Source organism: Lissotriton helveticus, chromosome 1_2 (genome assembly GCF_964261635.1).
Source record: "Lissotriton helveticus chromosome 1_2, aLisHel1.1, whole genome shotgun sequence".
NCBI lineage: Eukaryota > Metazoa > Chordata > Amphibia > Caudata > Salamandridae > Lissotriton > Lissotriton helveticus.
The window spans coordinates 187,695,369-187,714,860 of NC_136058.1; the positions used below are offsets into that span (position 1 = coordinate 187,695,369).

Genomic DNA, 19,492 nt, shown 5'->3' on the forward strand with positions numbered 1-19,492 from the left:
GGATTTTTGTCATTTGTAGTCTTGAGTTAAATCTATATAAAGAATACTTATTTTTTATCTAAAACCTGTGTGGTGTCCATCTGTAGTGTTGTCACTGGATCACTGTATTTGTTCACAAATGCTTTACACACTACTTCTGAGATAAGCCTGTTTGCTTATGCCAAGCTAGCAAGGGGGTGAGCACGGGTTATTTTAGGAGTGTACCCCCTTACCCTGACTAGAGGCAATGGTCCCTATTTGCCACAAGTACCTACCTGTGCCAACTAGAGACCCCCAAATCTAACACTGGTGCACTTACAACCCAGGAGAATGGACTCCGAAGGTTGTAGGGGTGTCCTGCTCATGCAGGGGCACCCTCACACTTAGGATTGAGCACCCAGCCTTCAGGATTGAAAGGCCTGCTTTAGGAGTGACTTATATGTTTTGAGTGCAGGGACCCAGGATATAGGGAAACCTACATCTTTCGTAAGTGGTGCTAGCACCAGCTCATACAGGCTGCAATGGCAGGCCTGTAGTTACAGTTTGAGTGATCCCCCATGGGTGGCATAATACATGCTTCAGCCCATGGGGAACCCTGGTGTACTATGCCCTGGGTACCTCAGCACCATATACTAGGGATTGATAAGGGTACATCAGTGTCCCATCTGTGATGTACCTAAGTACTTACCATGCCAACTTAGGGGAGAAAGCGCAGAGACTGGGGTCCTAAATAGCAGGATCCAAGTTATGTCATGTAGTTCCAATAAACCTATATAGGATCTGTGCGTTTAGACAACATACACTGCAGGATTGGTGTCCAGACTGATTCTAGACACCCCCACCTGGTATGTTATCCTGTAGACCAGCTAGCTCACAGTGCCACTAAAAACCCTTCTTACCAAGGAGAGAATAGTTCTTGGCAACTATTGAACATGACAACTCTGTCCCATCAGGATAGTGGAAACAGTGCAATACTTTTCGTTCAGTCACTCTTGCTCACTTTGACTCAGAGAAATACACAGAATGCATAGTGGGGACGTTTTCAATATGCTTTTATTAAACCAGCGTCATTCTAGTGTAAAATAGGTGTGCTATCCATTAGACCATTAGACCGAAACAGCTATAAATGATTTGAAGCGCTAACAGAGTAAAAGGATGGATGTCATGTCGGACCTAGGATGACGGAAGGAATAACCCTTATACATAGTTATTATGCAGGAGATGGTAGCCCTGCTGAGTTTACAAGAATCCTCATGCATAATTTCTAGGGAAAACGCTACATCCTGTAAGTAGTTCCCTAGCTAGGTAAAAGGTCAGTCCCAAGAACTGTTTTGTAGTGTAATGGTAGAAGAGAATAAAGGTGAATGGTTAGGTGCCTATATGAAACATAACACCCACATCCTCATCTGACTGAACGACATACTGAAATCCTAACGTATTCGTAGGTGTTGTATGCATTGCATTAAAATTAATCAATCCAAACAAATAGTATTTAACAATGTAAAAATTCTTTAAAAATGCTAAAATAATAGTGTAAGCGATAGATGTCTTTACTAAAACATGTTCTTATATATATATATATATATATTATGAAGAGTGACTGAAAGCCATGCAGCTCAGCAAAGTGTCTATTGTGTAAAATTCCAAATGTGGTTGTTTTTGAGAAAAGCCGAATTTTTCCCAGCACACAATGAAATGTTTATGTGACCTGACTGGGAGACACAACATCACTGTTGCCTGCAATCGCAGACAACGGTCCCTGCAACACCTCGCAGATCAGGTCAATCGAGCACAGATGTTCATCCGTATTCTCCACAACTGCTGCTGGGGATGGCAGTGTGACAACCAAGGCATGAGTACTTGTTGAGGAGTCGGTGTCCATTCCGACAGGAGCTGAAGCATCCTGTGCTGCCTCTAAGAATGCAGACATCAACATTGGAATACACTGAGGGTCTAGTAAAGCATCAACTTCCAGTGGAGCAACTGATGGAAGAGTTAAACAGAGATCCAACACACATTCTTGTCCGCAGTATAGGCATCTAAGGACAGGCAGAATACAGTTGATCCAGCCTGGTCTAATTCATAAGAACCAAGATTCACTTAGTTCGCAAAGTCGAGGTGTGCCCAAATGGAGTACCATGCGATCACGGTATCAGCGCTCGAAGAGCGTTTTTTCCATCTCCTTGGTGACTGGGACGGCCATTGCGTAGCAGAAAAATGACAATATGGATTCCTGCTATTAGGAACAGGATCAGCGGTAGCCCTCCAAAAATGCTCCCAAACATACGAGTTACCTAACTTCGGTAACGATGTATCTGGTAGAAACTATTCTAGCCGCAGATTTCTTAACATAGAATTATCTCCAGGTGTGAGACTGTTGGGTAGATGCATCATTGTTGCCGTTTGCGATTCCTAAATTGTGAAAATTAAGGGCGGAAGCCCCAGGTACAGGCAAAACGAAGGGAAAGGAGGTCAGCAGCCAATGTACCAGGGACTTCCACCGGAAACCCCAAGTACAGGCAATGCAAAAGAAGGCCAGCAACTAAAGGACCAGGGATCTACACCAAACCCCCCGTTACAGGCAACGCAGAGGGGTACCAAAGAAGAAGAGCAACTCAGAGACTCCAAAAAGAAGAGCAGAAATGAAGGCAAGAGCCCTCCACCAGGAACACACCCAGTGAAGTGGGCAGCCAAACTCATCACAGCTGGATGTCAACAGGCCAGACTGAACAGTGCCTCAGTAATAGGGTGTGTGGAAGAGAAAAACATAGTCCCACAAAGCTCTCAAAAAACCAGAATAACGGGAGCCAGACCTCACTCCACGGCCATTGGCCGGTCGACCAGAAAAAACTGCCAACCAGAAACCAGACGGAAAACAAGAGGAGAAACAAGTAGAATGAACCAAGTAATTAACACAGAAAAATAACCCTTTTGGACACCAGACAGAGGATCAGGTCAACAGCAAACCAGAGGCAGAACACCGCCCAACGCCGTCCAAGAAAATGCACCAGCGGCATACAGCAACAGTAGGGCAAAGAACCCACAAGGGGAAGTTCACCCCTCCCCTGATTAAGACAGGCTATCCAATAGCTACAAATACCCCACTTAGGGTAGGACACAGCCCAAGGAGAATGGGAACCACTCTTAGGGAAGAAATCCCGCATCAGAGAACAAATTAGAAACCCTGCAGCAAAAACCACAGAAGACTTAGTAAGCAGCCAAAAGAACACTCTTGCCAACTGGGGCTGAACCAGCAGTCAACTAAAGAGGTAGGCCAACTCAGGGCCCGGAGTGTACAGTATCTCTCACAGAAAGTGTAATGTTCACCCCACACAAGATTCAAGGAGCAGTGGGATGACACCTCCCACTAAGACCCGGAGGATCAACAAACCACCTACTGAGGAGGAGGAGGAGGACGAAGCCCCGCAATAAGACGCTGGATGGCTGTGTCTGCATAAGTATTAAACAGCAGGACCCCGTCAAAAGGGAGGTCTACCGGACGTTCCCTAATATTTTCAGGAAAAACAGCATCACGTAGCCAAGCCAAGCATGGTGACGGAGAGCCACAGAAGTGGCCATAGCCAGGCCAATAGCATCGGCAACATCCAGAGCTGCACGAAGAATAAACGCGGCCAACTCCATACCATCCAACACATGGGCCCGCAGATCAGCACGGGCACCCTCATGACAGACATGAGGAAGAAGGGACTCCACAGAATCCCACAGGCTAGAAGTAGCCCTGGTCAACATATACAACGTGCTAAGCGCTCTCAAGGCAGCACTGGACGAAGCGAAGACATTACGCCCCCATGAATCTAACCACCGGGCCTCCTGAGACGGAGGGAACAACACCACAGGCAAACACGGAAAGGCATTACGCAGTAGAGCGCCTTGAGAAGAAGGGTGGAAAGAAAGACAGACCGGGTTGTGCGGAGCAGGACAATTGCGGTGCAGTAGTGCCTGAGGAACCGAATCGCCCATGACAGGGCGTCTGCAAGTCCCCATAAGAGAATTATGGAGTGACACTGCCAAAGGAAGGAAAAACTCCCGTCCACCAGAGTCCTGGTGGACAATCTCCAGGAGGTTGTCTATAGGAAATGGAGTGACAGGTTCACCCATCCTTAGAATACCAGCAGCCATGGAAATAGCACGAACAAAGCAACACTGGCCTCAGTAGGGCGCCGTGGAGATGAAAGCAATTCCTCCGTGGGTGACGGTTGCAGGCTGAGCCACCCATCCCCAAGTCTGGGGGGTAGCGACCAGCCCTGGCATAGAGGTGGATCCACTGAGGAATGAGGGACTGGTGGAGAAGCCCCAACCACGAGCCAGGGAAAGAAGGGTTCGAGTATTTTGGTCGTGGAGACAGCAAAGAGCCTGCCCTAGAAGATGTCAGCGAAAAGAATGTAGGAGAGTGGGGTCTGCAATCCTATGGTCTCCCCAGATTTTTGCTTTTTGCTTCACTGGTTTACGACTTTCCCTGGCTGTGGGCCTGCTAATCAGACCCACCGCCTAGCTGTTCTCTCTCTAAATTGACAACCATGTACTTTAGGTGCATTTACCAATTGGTACTGGGCCACCTTATCAGTACCTGTACAGTATACCTTAGGTATCCAGGGCATAGGTGTACCCAGGTCCTACCAGGGGCTGAAGCATGTATTATGCCACCCCTGGCTGGCCATCTAAAACTGACACAACTGGCTGCATGACAGCTGGGGCAAGGTGGTGTAATCACCCTTTGCTATAGATATAGTATACCTATATCTAACCCTAAAATGGACGCATATATTCCTATCAGTCACTCCTATGGAAGGCCTTATCAATCCTGAAGGCAGAGTGCTTGGAATTATGTGAGATGGTGCTCTGGCAGTAGCTGAGCCCGTTTGCAGCTTGCGGAACCAAGTCCTAATAGCTGTTCCATGATAACGCTATACCATATACTCTTAAGTGCATTATCAACCTCGCGGTTAAATGCTAACTCTGGTATAACATTATCAAAACATGTCGAGTAAGGTGTAATACGACTTGGAATACTACCCCCTCGCCAATTCTGACGACGGGGGTAGAATTCCACCCTTCTAGAGGGACACGACATGTATGTAACTGTGAACCCCGGTTAAAGTTAACTCGAGCCTTGGCATCACAAAATGGATGCTGCCACCACAGACACAAGTCTGAGCTCCTGCTGCTGGGAGTCCTTCCAGCGAGGATGGTTTGGACAAAGGGTTTCCTGCCTTGGGAGGTGCTAGCACCACCCCAGACAGGATTTTGTGTATTGGGGAGGATAGGCCTGAAAGGAATGAGACATGCCTGGGGCACACAAGGTGCCCTGTGCATACACCGGTTCAAAACAGTTGCTGGGGCATCCCTGCCCCAGCTCTGGCGGGAAACCGGAAAAGGATAGGGGGTGTAACCACCTCCCTTCCTGGTCCCACCCAGTGGAGGGACCTAGTCAGTAGTGCAGCCCCCTTTAGGAGAATAAAGGTAGGAGCTGGTCCCATTCCAAATTAGATTATCCTGAACTATTCAACAAGAAGAAACTCTGGCCTTCGACGTTCTGCTCCACAGAAGACTGAAGAATCTCCCTTGTGGGCAAGGAGTGTCCACCCTGCAACTGCAGGCACCATCAAGCGTCCAGCGGCTTCACTTTGTCATCTTCCCTCGAGGATCCAGACTTCAGAGCCTGACGAGACCCGGATTCCCAGACCTCTCCGACCTCAACCTACATCTGCAGCACAGCTGAGATCCGTGGGTGCGACGAGACACGTGGGACCGGCCATCTTGGAAGAAACTGCACTTCGCTTTCAGCACAACTCCAGAGGTAAACTCAACCAAGTGCTTTGGGGACTGAGAAGCCCCAGCCCCGAGCAGCCCCTGCAGCGAAGATCAGCCCCCCAGCATCCACGAGATCTGCGTGGGGCCCTTCTGCTTGTTTGCTGCTCGACGCGTTGTCTGGTCACTTGCTGGCTGGCTAGTGACCTCCTAGACGATGAACCTTTGAATCTTTGCTGCTGGTCTGGTTGCTCCAGACTGGCCCTGGCTCCCTTCCAAAAGAGGGGCACCCCGGACTCTCCTAGTCCGCACCAGACGTCTTTTCCCTTCACCGCATGGGTTGCCTTTGCCAAGGCCTGTTGACTCCAATTCCGGATCCGACACCGCCGACAGCGAGAGCCTGCGTGGGACAGCTCGTGCCTCCATCCTGGTCATCGAAGACACCTCCTGGTCCACGTGGCTGCAGAGTCAAGCGTCCACTCTTCACCTGATCGCGACGACAGCACCTGGTCCCTTCCTGGTTCCACACCGGTCACTGGCTAGTGACTTTGAACACTGTCCCCTCTGCTTTCAGGTCCTCTTCTTCACCGATCCACCCTTGGATCGCACCGGACATCTTCCTCCTGGTCGCCTGCAGCATCTTTTCTTTCAGGCTCCATTGACTTCAACGCGAGAACCCGACACACTTTGGCACCTATGCACCCGCAGCCCGTGGGTGAGGTAACGAGAGCATTTCGGTGCTTAAGGGTAGTCTAACTGTCCTAGTGTCCAATTCCACAGTCGTTGTTGTCCTACCTAGTCAGGATTGTCCGTACTCACCTTTTTCTTGAACTGTACTGTCCATAGACGTTGTTACGCAACGGCCTCCTATTACTTACCTGACGTTAGTGTAGCGTTGTCCCATTGATCCTACAGCCTCTGAACAGCTCCATTCCTTTTATCGACTTTCACATTCCACTTACTTAGTATATGGTTTGTCGTGCCCCTAGGGCACAATTGTAATTCTGTGCAACTTGTCGTATTTTTCGTAAGAGATTGTCATGTGCTTAGCCCTCTGACCTCATAAAGAGTTCAGAGGTGTTGTTATTAAATAAATATACTGTTTATTTTCATAACAACCTGTATGGTGTCCTTTCATCTGGTATTCAAGGGGTTATATTGTGGTAAAACAGCTGGCTTTACATGCCAAAAGAGTTTAGCCTAAGACTGCTTTGTCCATGCTACCATTAGGATAGCTGGTCTATAAGGTTGACTTATAACCAATCACCATAAGGGTTGTTTGGACTGATACAAGGTGGTCACTAGAACTAGTGAACATCATATATCAGGCCAACTTCTCACAACGAACAAGTTACTTACCTTCGGTAACGCTTTTTCTGGTAGATACAGTATCTGCCTGTGGATTCCTCACCTTGTGAATATCCCCCTTGTGTCAGCAACGTTCGGAAAATTCTTTGTAGCACGCCGGCGTGGACAACGTCATAGGAGCACGGCATCGCGGGCGACTCCGTCTGACGTCACCGACTCCTTATTAGGCCCACGTCGACGTGATGACGTCAGTTCCGCCCTTTTTTCCGTGCCTTCGAGGCACCCGGATGGACCAACGATAGCAAATATACATATAAACAGTGTACAAAGTACATACAAATCAAAAACTGCACACATAGTGCGTAGCAAAGGTTTCAAAAACCCAAAATATACACATAAACTCAGGAATAGCAGAGCAGACAACGGGGAGGCGGGTGGGTCAGTGAGGAATCCAAAGGCAGATACTGTATCTACCAGAAAAAGCGTTACCGAAGGTAAGTAATTTGTTCTTCTGATAGATACATCTGCCTTGTGGATTCCTCACCTTGTGAATAGAGTCCCACAGCAGTCCCCACTCCCGGAGGAGGGTGTTCACTCTGCTATACCAAGAGATCTTGGAGGACAGAGCGCGCGAAGTGGCCGTCCCTCCTCACCTCGGTATCCAAGCAGTAGTGCTTCGTGAAAGTGTGAAGGGAGGCCCAAGTCGCGGCTCTGCAAATGTCCTCAACAGGAACACCTCAAGACAAAGCGGATGTTGCAGACTTTGCTCTAGTTGAATGAGCTCTGATACCCTCAGAAGGGTCCTTACCAGCAAGAGAGTAGCAAATCTTGATGCACAGGATTATCCATCTGGAAAGTGTGCGCTTGTGCACCACTCTGCCCTTTTTGCAGCCAGCAAAACCCACGAAGAGCTGATTATCCACACAATAGTCTCTAGTCCTATCGAGACAGAAACTGACTGCTCTCTTAGGGTCCAAGCGATGAAGCCTCTCTTTCTCCTTGGAAGGGTGAGTGGGAGGGTAAAAGGTAGGAAGGGTAATGGATTGTCCTAGATGGAAGGGAGTTACCACCTTAGGAAGAAAAGCAGCCCTGGTCCTGAGAACCATTCTTTCAGCATGAATGGTCAAGAACGGGGGCTTAGAACTAAGAGCCTGAAGCTCACTTACCCTCCTTACCGAGGTAATTGCAACCAAGAAGACCGTTTTAAAAGAAAGAAGCCTCATGGGACACTTGTGTAAGGGTTCAAAGGGAGAACCCATCAAATAGGTTAACACAAGATTCAAATCCCAATGAGGAACAATAAAAGGAGTAGGAGGAAACTTATTAGTGAGACCCTTCAAAAATCTTAAAACCACAGGAGACTTAAAAAGAGAAGGCTGATCCGGCAAACAGAGAGATGCAGATAAAGCCGAAAGATAACCCTTGACTGTGGCAACAGCAAATCCTGCGCCAGAGAAAGAGTAAACTGTAAAATGTCAGACAAATGAGCCTTCAAAGGGTCTACAGCCCTCTCCCCACACCAAGAGACAAACTTAGACCACCTATAAGAATAGATGGAGTCACGCCTGGCAGAAAGAATGACATCCACCAGATCGTGAGGGTGAGAAAAGGAATTCAGGTTCCCCCGTTCAATCTCCAGGCATGAAGATGTAATGTCTGGAGGTGGGGGTGTAGAACCTGCCCCTCCATCTGAGAGAGGAGGTCTGCCCTGAGAGTGAGACGGAGCGGCGGGTGAGAGGAGAGGTGGAGAAGGTCCGTGTACCACACCCTTCTTAGTCAATACGAGGCGACCAATATGACTTGGGCCTGGTCCTGGCCATCTTCCTCAGAACCCGAGGAATCAAGGGTATGGGAGGAAACGCGTAAAGGAGTTGATTTCCCCAACTCAACTGAAACGCACCCCCCAAAGCTCCTTGCATCGGATACTGGAGACTGCAGAATGACAGGCAGTGAGCATTCTCGCGAGTGGCGAACAGGTCCACCCGAGGAGTCCCCCACATCTGAAAGATGTCGTGAACAACCTCCGGATGGAGCCTCCACTCGTGATCGGAAGAGAACAGCCGACTGAGAATGTCTGCATGTACGTTCAGATCTCCGGCCAGATGATTTGCCATCAGACAAATCTGGTGGTCCTGAGCCCAGGACCAGAGACGCAGAGCCTCTCTGCAGAGACACTGCGACCCTACTCCTCCCTGCTTGTTGATATACCACATCGCGGTCGTGTTGTCCGTCAGGACTTGAACCGACTGACCGCGAAGGGAAGGGAGGGAGGCTTTGAGCGCCAGACGTATCGCCCGCAACTCTAGAAGGTTGATGTGAAGCAACCTTTCCTCTGGAGACCAAAGACCTTTGACTTCCAGATCCCCCAGATGAGCACCCCACCCGAGAATGGATGCATCCGTTATCACTGTGGCAACCGATGGAGGCAGTTGGAAAGGCTTTTCGTGAGACAGATTGCCTTCCACGCTCCACCAAAACAGAACCGCTGCAGTTTCTCTAGAGATCCTCACTGACTCCCTGAGATCTCCGTTGTGCTGATACCACTGCCTGCGGAGGCACCACTGGAGTGCCCTCATGTGCCAGCGTGTATGGTTGACCAACAGAATGCAAGAAGCCATCAGACCAAGCAGACGAAGGACCTTCAGGACTGGAACAACCGCTCCATTGTAGAATAAAGGAATCATTTCCTGTATGTCGCGAATCCTTTGAGGTGGAGGGAATGCACGACATACAGAAGTGTTCAGTACCGCACCTATGAACAGGTTGCGCTGGGAGGGCACCAGGTGAGACTTGGGTACATTTATCGAAAAACCCAACCTGCGCAACAACTGTGTTTTCTCTTGCAGATGATGGAGCACCTTCTCCGGCGACTCTGCTTTGATCAGCCAGTCGTCCAGATAGGGGAACACAGGAACCCCCGACCTTCTGAGATGCGCAGCCACCACCGCCATCACCTTGGTGAATACTCGAGGCACAGTAGTAAGTCCAAACGGAAGGACCGCAAACTGGTAGTGTTGCGATCCCACCGTAAAACGGAGATACTTTCTGTGCGACTTCAGAATGGGGATGTGAAAATACGCATCCTGCAAGTCGATCGACACCATCCAGTCTTCTTCCATCAGCGCCTGAAGAACCTGTGTAAGTGTGAGCATTTTGAACTTCTCCTGTTTGAGATAGAGGTTCAAAATCCTGAGGTCCAGGATTGGCCGTGACCTGCCATCCTTCTTGGGTATCAGGAAATACCGGGAGTAGCACCCCGGACCCCTTTCCTGCTCTGGAACCACCTCTATTGCACCTTTTCTGAACAGTGCCAGGACTTCTTCCTGCAGGAGAAGCAGGTGGTCCTCCGAACAATAACCTTGGCAAGGAGGGTAATTGGGAGGGAACTCCTGAAAAGGAAGTGCATACCCATTTTCTACGAGATTGAGAACCCAAAGATCTGATGTAACCGATTCCCCATCCCGTAGAAAATGAGTAAGCCGACCCCCTACCGGAATGGTGGATCTATGGCTGCTTTGCTGCTGCGGGTGGGGTTTGATTGTTAGAGGAGGAAGAAGAGGAGGAGGAGGCTTGGCATCCACGAGCACGACCCCTTTATTTACCTCTCTATGATCTATACAAAGGGTTTTGCTGCTGCTGCTGCTGTTGCTGGCCTTGTTTATAGGGACGAAAAGTGGATCTACCAAATCACCTAAACTTCCTAGTGGCAGAGCCCTTAGCCTGCAGGCCCAAAGACCTTGCCGTAGCCCGGCTATCTTTGAACCTCTCCAAAGCCACATCCGCTTTCTTTCCAATGAGGCCTGTCCCATCAAATGACAAGTCCATTAGAGTAGATTGTACATCTGCTGAAAAGTCAGAAGACTTTAGCCATGCGGCCCTTCTTGTGGCAACAGTAGAGCCCATTATCCTGGCCACAGAGTCCGCAGTGTCCATGCCACTCTGATTAACCAGGCGGGCTGCAGCCTGAGTATCAGTGACTACCTCATTAAAGTTCCTTTTATCTTCCTCCGGAAGCTTAGCTGACAATTCTTTCACAGAGTCCATTAATGCATGAACATATCTCCCCAGCAGGCAAGTAGCATTGGTAGATTTAAGAGCCATGCTACCCGAGGAGAAAATATTTTTCGCAGACTGGTCCAATTTTTTAGAGTCTTTATCTGCTGCCACCTGAGGAAAAGAACCTGCAGACCGGTTGGAACAAGCGGCCTGCACAACCAAACTTTCCGGAGAAGGATGTGAAGAGAGAAACTCAGGGTCACCTGTTGCCACCCTATAACGTCTTGCCACCGACCTGGACACCGCAGGAGCAGTCAATGGTCTCTTCCAGACCTCCATTATTGGCTCAGTCAAAGCCTCAGTGAATGGGAGTGTAGGCTCTATAATAGACGAAGGCGAATGTAAAACCTCCCTGAGGATGTTAGGCTTGTATTCAACGGTAGGTAAAGTCAGATTGAGCAGCTTCGCAGCCTTCCTAATGACAACATGGTAGGGTGCCACGTCCTTAGATGGTACATCAGAAACTGAAGGCAAACCCCACTCAGGAGAGAGTTCCAGGCCACTAGCACTATGCAGGACATCAAAACAGTCCCCTTGATCCAGAAGTTCTCCTTCCTCTACTTCAGGATCTTCAGACTCCTTTTCCTCCAAGAGGCACTGAGCTCTGTGCCTCGACCACTCCAAACGAATCGAAGTCGTCGGATCCGGCAACGACTCCGATGGAGCCGGAACCGGCGTCGAACAAGGAGCCGAGACAGCTGAAGGACGTGAATCTCGAACCGGCGTCGTACCTCGATCCAGGTCACGAGGTCGCTCCGAAGCCGGCGAAGCCGTGTGCGGAGTCGATGACCTCGGCGGCGCCGTACCGTGCCAAGGTGTATAAGGCATCGGCATAAATGGCATAAAAGGTGCCGGAGCGTAAGCTTGAGGGACACCCAAGTTAAAAGACAATGGACCCATGGGACCAGCCGGTACACCAGTGGGGTACATTGCCCTCGCATAAACACCAAACATGGCATTAAGGAAATGCGAGGGGTCCTGTCCAGGACCAGGAAAGGGAGGGTATGAACCCATCGGCTGCTCCGAAGGAGGCTTCTCCGCAATCGGTTCATCCTGGCCCTCTTGATTCTCAGGGTCTTCCACCGGAGTCGGTCACCGTGGAAAATATCCATCTCCTTCATGTTCCGAAGAATGGCGCGACTCCGGATTCGGTTCCTGCTCCGGAACCGGGGAACCCTCACGATATCGCATAGGTGAAGGTGACACGAAGTCATTGTGATGTTTTCGAGACGAAGACTTCTTCTTCGAGTCCGAAGACTCTTTACCAGAGTGATGTCTTGAGCTGTGCTTCCTCCTCTTGTGCTTCTTCTTCGAGGAGCCCGAAGCATGACCCGAAGCCGACTTCGATCCGGACCTCGACCTCACTCTGGACCTCGACCTCCCTCTGGACCTTGACCTCGAAGTCGATCTCGACCTCGACTTCGATCGTGACTTCTGCTTCGACCTCGAACGTCTAGATGTTGACCTCGAAGACCTTCAAGCCTCTTTTCCTTTCACCTTGGCCAGCAGAAGTTTCCCTTCACGCTCTCGTAGAGCCTTTGGGTTAATCTTGGAGCAGGAACGGCAGCTCTTAACATCATGGTCCGAACCAAGACACCACAAACAATCGTCGTGTGGATTGGTAATAGACATCATCCGGGCACACAATCCGCACTGCTTGAACCCCGTCTTCCTCGACGACATCCTCGACGAAGAACAGACACTCGACAGAGAAACAGTAACACAAAATAGCAACAAGTTACTATCTGAATCACAGAAGATCCCAGAAACCGTTAGCGTCGACGGCGCGGAAAAAAGGGAACTGACGTCATCACGCCGATGTGGGCCTAATAAGGATTCGGTGACGTCAGACGGAGTTGCGCGCGATGCCGTGCTCCTATGACGTTGTCCACACCGGCGTGCTACAAAGAATTTTCTGAACGTTGCTTACGCAAGGGGGATATTGACAAGGTGAGGAATTCACAAGGCAGATGTATCTATCAGAAGGCAACTACACGGTGCTCTCTCCGGGAAGGAACACACCAACAGATGACAGACCTCTAGAGATGAAGGGACTTCAGGAGACAAATACAGAACCCGACGCCGGCTCAGCCCCATGGAGTCCACCATCGGCGCCTGATCGGCGGTGCCGGAGTGGCCACTCGTGGTGCCGGCTCAGCCTCAGACGGAGCAGCCACCCGTGCTGAGGACAGATGGGACTTGGGAAAGAACCCCAGGTCCCTGCCTCTACCCGTGACTCCAACAGAGCCAGGGAGGAGGGCCCCGGCTCGACCTCTTGTGAGGCAGCTGCCTGCTCAGAGGGCCGAGGGGGTCCCGGGGACAAGCTCAGGGTCCCGGCGATCACCTGCGACACCACAGGGAGACCCATAGGGATTTGCGGCGAGAGAAGGGACTTTAGGCGCCGAAGAGGGGAGACCCAAAGGACCACACTCCGACGCCACTTAAAGCGTTCTCACAGTTTGTACCGCTTAGAAACACTTCCATGTCCCCACTCCCGCATTGAAATCTGTACGGCAATTCCCAAGATTCCTTTATGAATTCCCTACCCATCGCTTCATATCTGCCCGCCTGTTGTTGTTCTAGGCAATACTGAAATTGGAAAGTTGTGACCGGTCAAGTTATATGGCCATGGATTAACCATTCTTTGGATGGTGGCTCTGCCACAGTAAAAGGTAATTGGTCCAGTTTTTCAATATGCAGCATTGTATATTGTGCTCCCCTTTGTGCCATTGTTGTCTGCTTCTCAGTTAGAGTGTATATAGAAAATAGTGGCGTACTGTTGCTAAATTGCCAAGGCACATGACCAGAACGCAATGATTGCAGCATCCAGCTCAAGAACATAATAGAACGTAGTTGAGATTGTCTGTGTTGCAGTATGGGCAAGTCCTAGCAGAAGATACAATGTTGCCCAGAGATAAAATCCTGGATGTTAATGCAGTTATCCCATTGTCAACTACACCTAACGCCTTTTCTGGGTGGATACTATCTATTTCATGAAGTCTCTCCACAGTTTCTTGTTGAGAAATCTTCCAGATTTCATTATAGACAGCGTATAAGAAACGTTTCTGACGTGGCATTCGAGGACCTAATAAAAAATCCCTTAGATCCACCTTATATGAGAATAAGGATAAGTGTTGTTTCACCTGAGACAGTGTTGAGGTTTTTAGCCAATCAAGGCATAACTTCCCAACACTGTATGTTGTTACCACCCCAAGATGTTCTCTTTGTACATAGCATTTTTCTAGCCTATGGATTCTAAACCCTTTGGTTGTACCCTTGCATATTGATTGACAACTGTTTGTGTCTGTGGGCCAAACTAACCATCCCTTTCAATTGGGGTCTGAAGTATTGTACTGCATGATTCCATCTATTGTATACCCTCCTCGTGATGTAAAATTGATGTGTGAAGGTGTGGGAATCCAAGGTGTGTTCAAATCCTTGTTCTTGGCTAGTCCAAGACAGGAAGTCAGTTACACAGTGCCATTCAGAAGAACAAGTTACTTACCTTCAGTGAGGCTTTTTCTGTTGGATACTGTATTCGCCTGTGGATTCCTCAATTATTGAATTACCCCAGCACAAGCATTCCACGGAAAAATTTGTCTAGCTCTCCCACGTCAATGAGGACATCATAATGACACGATCCGCTTGCGACTCCCTATGACGTCACCGGAGACACAAGAAGACCTCGTCGGCGTATTGGCATAAGTTTTACCCATTTTTTCTGTGCATCCGAGGCAAATGGGTGGACCAACAACATCATTGGAGTATACACAGTGTATAATATATACATAAATACACACAGCATAAAGAAACATAGAAAAATCCAAAGAAACAAAGCATTTCCTGAACACAAATAGCAAGGCAATCAAAAGACACAGAGAAATAACCATATCAAATAACAAAAAACTCTTTTGATATACGAAGGTGGACAACGGGGAGAAGGGTGGGTCAGTGAGAAATCCACAATCAGATACTGTATCCACCAGAAAAAGCGTTACCAAAGGTAATTAACCTGTTTTTCTGATGGATACATCTGCCTGTGGATTCCTCACCTTTTGAATTGAATCCCACAGCAGTCCCACACCCAGAGGAGGGCGTCCACCTACTCATACCAAAATATCCTGCAGCACAGAGCATGCAAAATGACCATCCCTCCTAACCTCTGAATCCAAGCAGTAATGCTTGGCAAAGGTGTGGAGGGAGGCCCAAGTCGCTGCCTTACAAATGTCAACAACAGGAACACCTCTAGCCAAAGCAGAAGAAGAAGCCTTTGCTCTGGTTGAATGAGCTCTAATATCTTCAGGATGTACCTTCTTGGCCAAGGCGTAGCAGATCTTGAAGCACAAAATGATCCACCTAGAGGGGGTTCGCTTGTGGACAGCCTTGCCTTTCATTCGTCCAATGTACCCCACGAAGAGCTGATCATGAAGTCTTCGATCCTTAGTTCTGTCCAGATGGAAGTTGACAGCCCTCTTACGATCCAGACAATGAAGTCTATCCTCCTCCTTGGAAGGGTGAGGGGGAGGATAGAAGGTAGGTAAGGTAATAGATTGCCCTAGATGGAAAGGAGTAACCACCTGAGGCAGGAAAGCAGCACTGGTCCTAAGAACCATCTTTTCTGCATGAATGGTTAAAAACGGAGGTTTAGAACTAAGAGCCTGAAGCTCACTTACCCTCCTGGCCGAGGGGATAGCGATCAGACAGACCGTTTTGATAGAAAGAAGCCTCAGCGGACAACTATGTAAAGGCTCAAACAGAGAACCATCAGGAAAGTGAGTCCAAGATTTAATTCTCATTGAGGCATAATGAAGGGAATAGGAGGAAACCTATTGGTGAGGCCCTTACCGAACCTTATAACAACTGGAGATTTAAATAAAGACGGCTGGTCCGGGAAACAGAGGAAAGCTGACAAATAACCGTTTACCGTGGCCATAGCACAACCCTGCAGAGCCAAGGAAAGAGAGAAACTCAGCACATCAGACAAATGGGCTTTCAAATGATCAATTGAATTCTCTCCACACTTCTTAAGAAACCTGTTCTATCTACAAGAATAGATAGATTTGGTGTAGTGTTTTTTGGCCGATAAATTAACATCCACCACTTCCAGAGGGAGAGAGAAAGAACTCAGGTTGGCCCGTTCAAGCACCAGGCATGAAGGTACAGGCTCTGGAGATGGGGGTGTAGAACCTGCCCCAGCGATTGCGCGAGGAGGTCTGCCCTGAGAGGGAGACGGAGCGGAGGGTACGATGAGAGGTGAAAAAGATCGGTTTACCACACCCTTCTTGGCCAATCCGGGGTGATCAATATAACTTGAGCCCGGTCTTGGTGAATCTTATTCAGAACCGGAGGAATCAAGGGTATGGGAGGAAACGCGTAAAAGAGCTGCGAACCACATTTCAACTGAAATGTGTCCTTCAAGGCTCCCTGCATTGGAAACTGAAGACTGCAGGACGGGCAGTGCACGTTCTCGTGAATAGCAAAGAGGTCCAACCGAGGAAACCCCCACATCCTGAAGATGTAATGGACCACGTCCGGATGACGCGCCACTCGTGATCGGCCAAGAAACGCTGACCGAGACTGTCCGCACGCACATTTAGCATTCCAGCCAGATGATTTGCCATAACACAAATCTGATGGTCCTGAGCCCAGGACCAGAGTCGCAGAGCCACTCTGCAGAGACAATACAACCCTACTCCTCCCTGTTTGTTTATGTCCCACATCGCAGAAGTGTTGTCCGTCAGGACTTGAACCGACTGACCGCGAAAGGAGGGAAGAAAGACCTTGAGAGCTAAAAGTATTGGCAGCAATTCCAGCAGGTTGATATGAAACAACCTTTCCTCTGAAGACCAAAAGCCTTTGATCGCCAGATCCCCCAGATGAGCACCCGACCCTAGAGTGGATGCATCCATGATTACTGTGGCCACCAGTGAAGGAAGATGAATTGGCATCCATTGTGACAGATTGCCCTTCATACTCCTTCAAGACAGATCCGCTGCAGTGCTTCCGGAGATCCTGACCATCTCCCTGAGATCTCCGTTGTGCTGATACAACTGCCTGCGGAGGCACCACTGGAGTGCCCTCATTTGCCAGTGTTCATGGTTGACCAACAGAATGCAGGAACCGACCAAACCGGGCAGGCGTAGGTCCTTCAGGACTGGAACAACCGCTCTATTGTGAAACAAGGGAATCATCACCCGAATGTCGAGAATCCTCTGCGGAGGAGGGAAAGCTTGAAACACAACCGTCTTCAGTACTGCCCCTACAAACAGGTTTTGCTGTGACGGCACCAGGTAAGATTTGGGAACATTTATCGAGAAGCCCAAGTTGAACAACAGACATGCTGCTACTTGCAGATGATGGAGCACCATCTCTGGTGACTTTGCTTTGAGCAGCCAGTTGTCCAGATAGGGGAAAACTGGAATCTCCGACTTCCTGAGATGAGCTGCCACCACCCATCACCTTTGTGAAGACTTGAGGTGCGGAAGTAAGACCAAACTGGTAGTGCTGAGACCCCACCGTAAAAAGGAGATACTTCTGATGCTACTTCAGGATGGGGATGTGAAAATATGCATCCTGTGAGTCCATCAACTCCATCCAGTCCTCTAAGGTCCAGGATAGGCCTTAATCTGCCGTCCTTCTTGGGAATCAGGAAATACCGGGAGTAGCATCCCTGACCCCTTTCCTTCTACGGAACCACATCTATCGCACCTTCCTGCAATAAGACAAGAACATCCTGCCACAGTAGCATCAAATGGCCCTCTGAACACCAGCCCTGGGAGAAGGGTGGGGGGAGGAAACTCCTGGAAGGGAACGGCGTACCCATTTTCCACAAGATTAAAAACCCAAAGGTCGGAAGTGACAGATTTTGAATCTTGAAGAAAATGGGACACCTGACCTCCCTGCAGGACCAGTATGCTCCAAGATGGGGGTTCTAGAGATGCTTTCCTTTGGCACCATTGGTGGGGGCAGGAGAGGAAGAAGAGGAGGAGAGTTGACGGGGTGCACCTTGCAGACGACCTCCACCCTTTCCTCTGAAAGATTTGTACAGAGGATTCTGCTGCTGATGCTGCCAAGGCTGCTGTCAGCCACGAAAGGAAACCCCCTTTACAAAACCATGGTATCTCTTATATCCAAAACCCCTGGTTTGAGACTGAAGACCCAATTATTTTCCAGTGTCTTACTGTCTTTAAACCTCTGAAGCGCAGAATTGGCCTTTTCTTCAAAAAGCTTGGATCCATCGAACGGAAGGCTGAGGAGAGTAGCCTGCACATCCGGAGAAAACCCAGAAGATCTGAGCCAAGCATGCCTTCTGGTGGCAATAGAAGAACCCATCACCCTGGCCACTGGATACTGCTTATTAGCAGTATCCAGACAAGACTGGATAACTTGACGAGCTGCAGCCTGCGTATCCGCCAGCACTTCTACAAAGGAGCCACTATCACTGTCCGGTAACTTGGGAGCCAACTGCTTGGCTAAATCCATTAGGGTGTGAATAAATCTCGCCAGCAAGCATGTAGCATTGGTGGACTTCAACGCCATGCTAGAGGAAGAGAAGACCTTCTTGGCAGTCTGCTCCAATTCTTTAGATTCTCTGCCTGCAGGAGCCTGAGGAAAAGACCCCGTTGACTGCTTAGAACAGGAAGCCTGCACTACTAAACTTTCCGGTGAAGGATGAGCAGAAAGAAAAGCAGGCTCACCAGGAGCAGGCCTGTACCTCCTTTCCACAGACCTTGAAACAGCAGGTGAAGAAATGGGGCTTCCGCCACACCTCAAGGACTGGCTCAGTCAAAGCTTCATTAAAAGGCAAAAGGGGCTCAACCACAGAAGATGGGGAATGTAAAATGTCCATAAGATTATTATTTCTGAACTCAGCCATGCGCAACTGAAGGTCTAAATATTCAGCAGCCTTCCTAATAACAGTGATAAAAGCTCCCACTGGGGAAGTGTCAATACCACTCGCCTCCTGAAGGCCCTCAAACTCATCAACAGACTCCTCAATTTCACCTTCTTCATCTTCCTCCTGCTGAAATTCCTACTCGTCCAACAGTCTTTGGGTCTCTCTTCTAGACCACAACTTTGGGGCCGGCATCAGCGGAGCCAAGCGCGGCGCTGGAGACACCTACGCCGGAGTCTAAGGAAGAGCCTTTGATGTAGGTATCGGCGCCGAACAAAGCAGAGATGAAGAAGCTTCACCAGATGGCGCCAGACCAGACTGAGAAAACGGCATCGAAAATCTCGGAGACTGAAACTGCCAGGACGGCGCCATCGGCATAAAGGGCACGAAAGGTGCCTGGGCATATTGCTGATGAATGCCCAAATTGAAATCAGGCGGACCCATGGAGCCCGACGGCGCACTGGAACGATAAACTGTTGTAGCAAA

The 19,492-nt window shown here is 49.3% G+C and overlaps 1 protein-coding gene across 45 annotated transcripts in view; it reads right to left on the minus strand.

The window, feature by feature from the left end:
• LOC144799531 (uncharacterized) overlaps window positions 1-19,492 on the minus strand; it is a 5,513,712-nt gene that overhangs the window by 1,853,567 nt on the left and 3,640,653 nt on the right. The gene's annotated exons all lie outside the window — the stretch shown is intronic.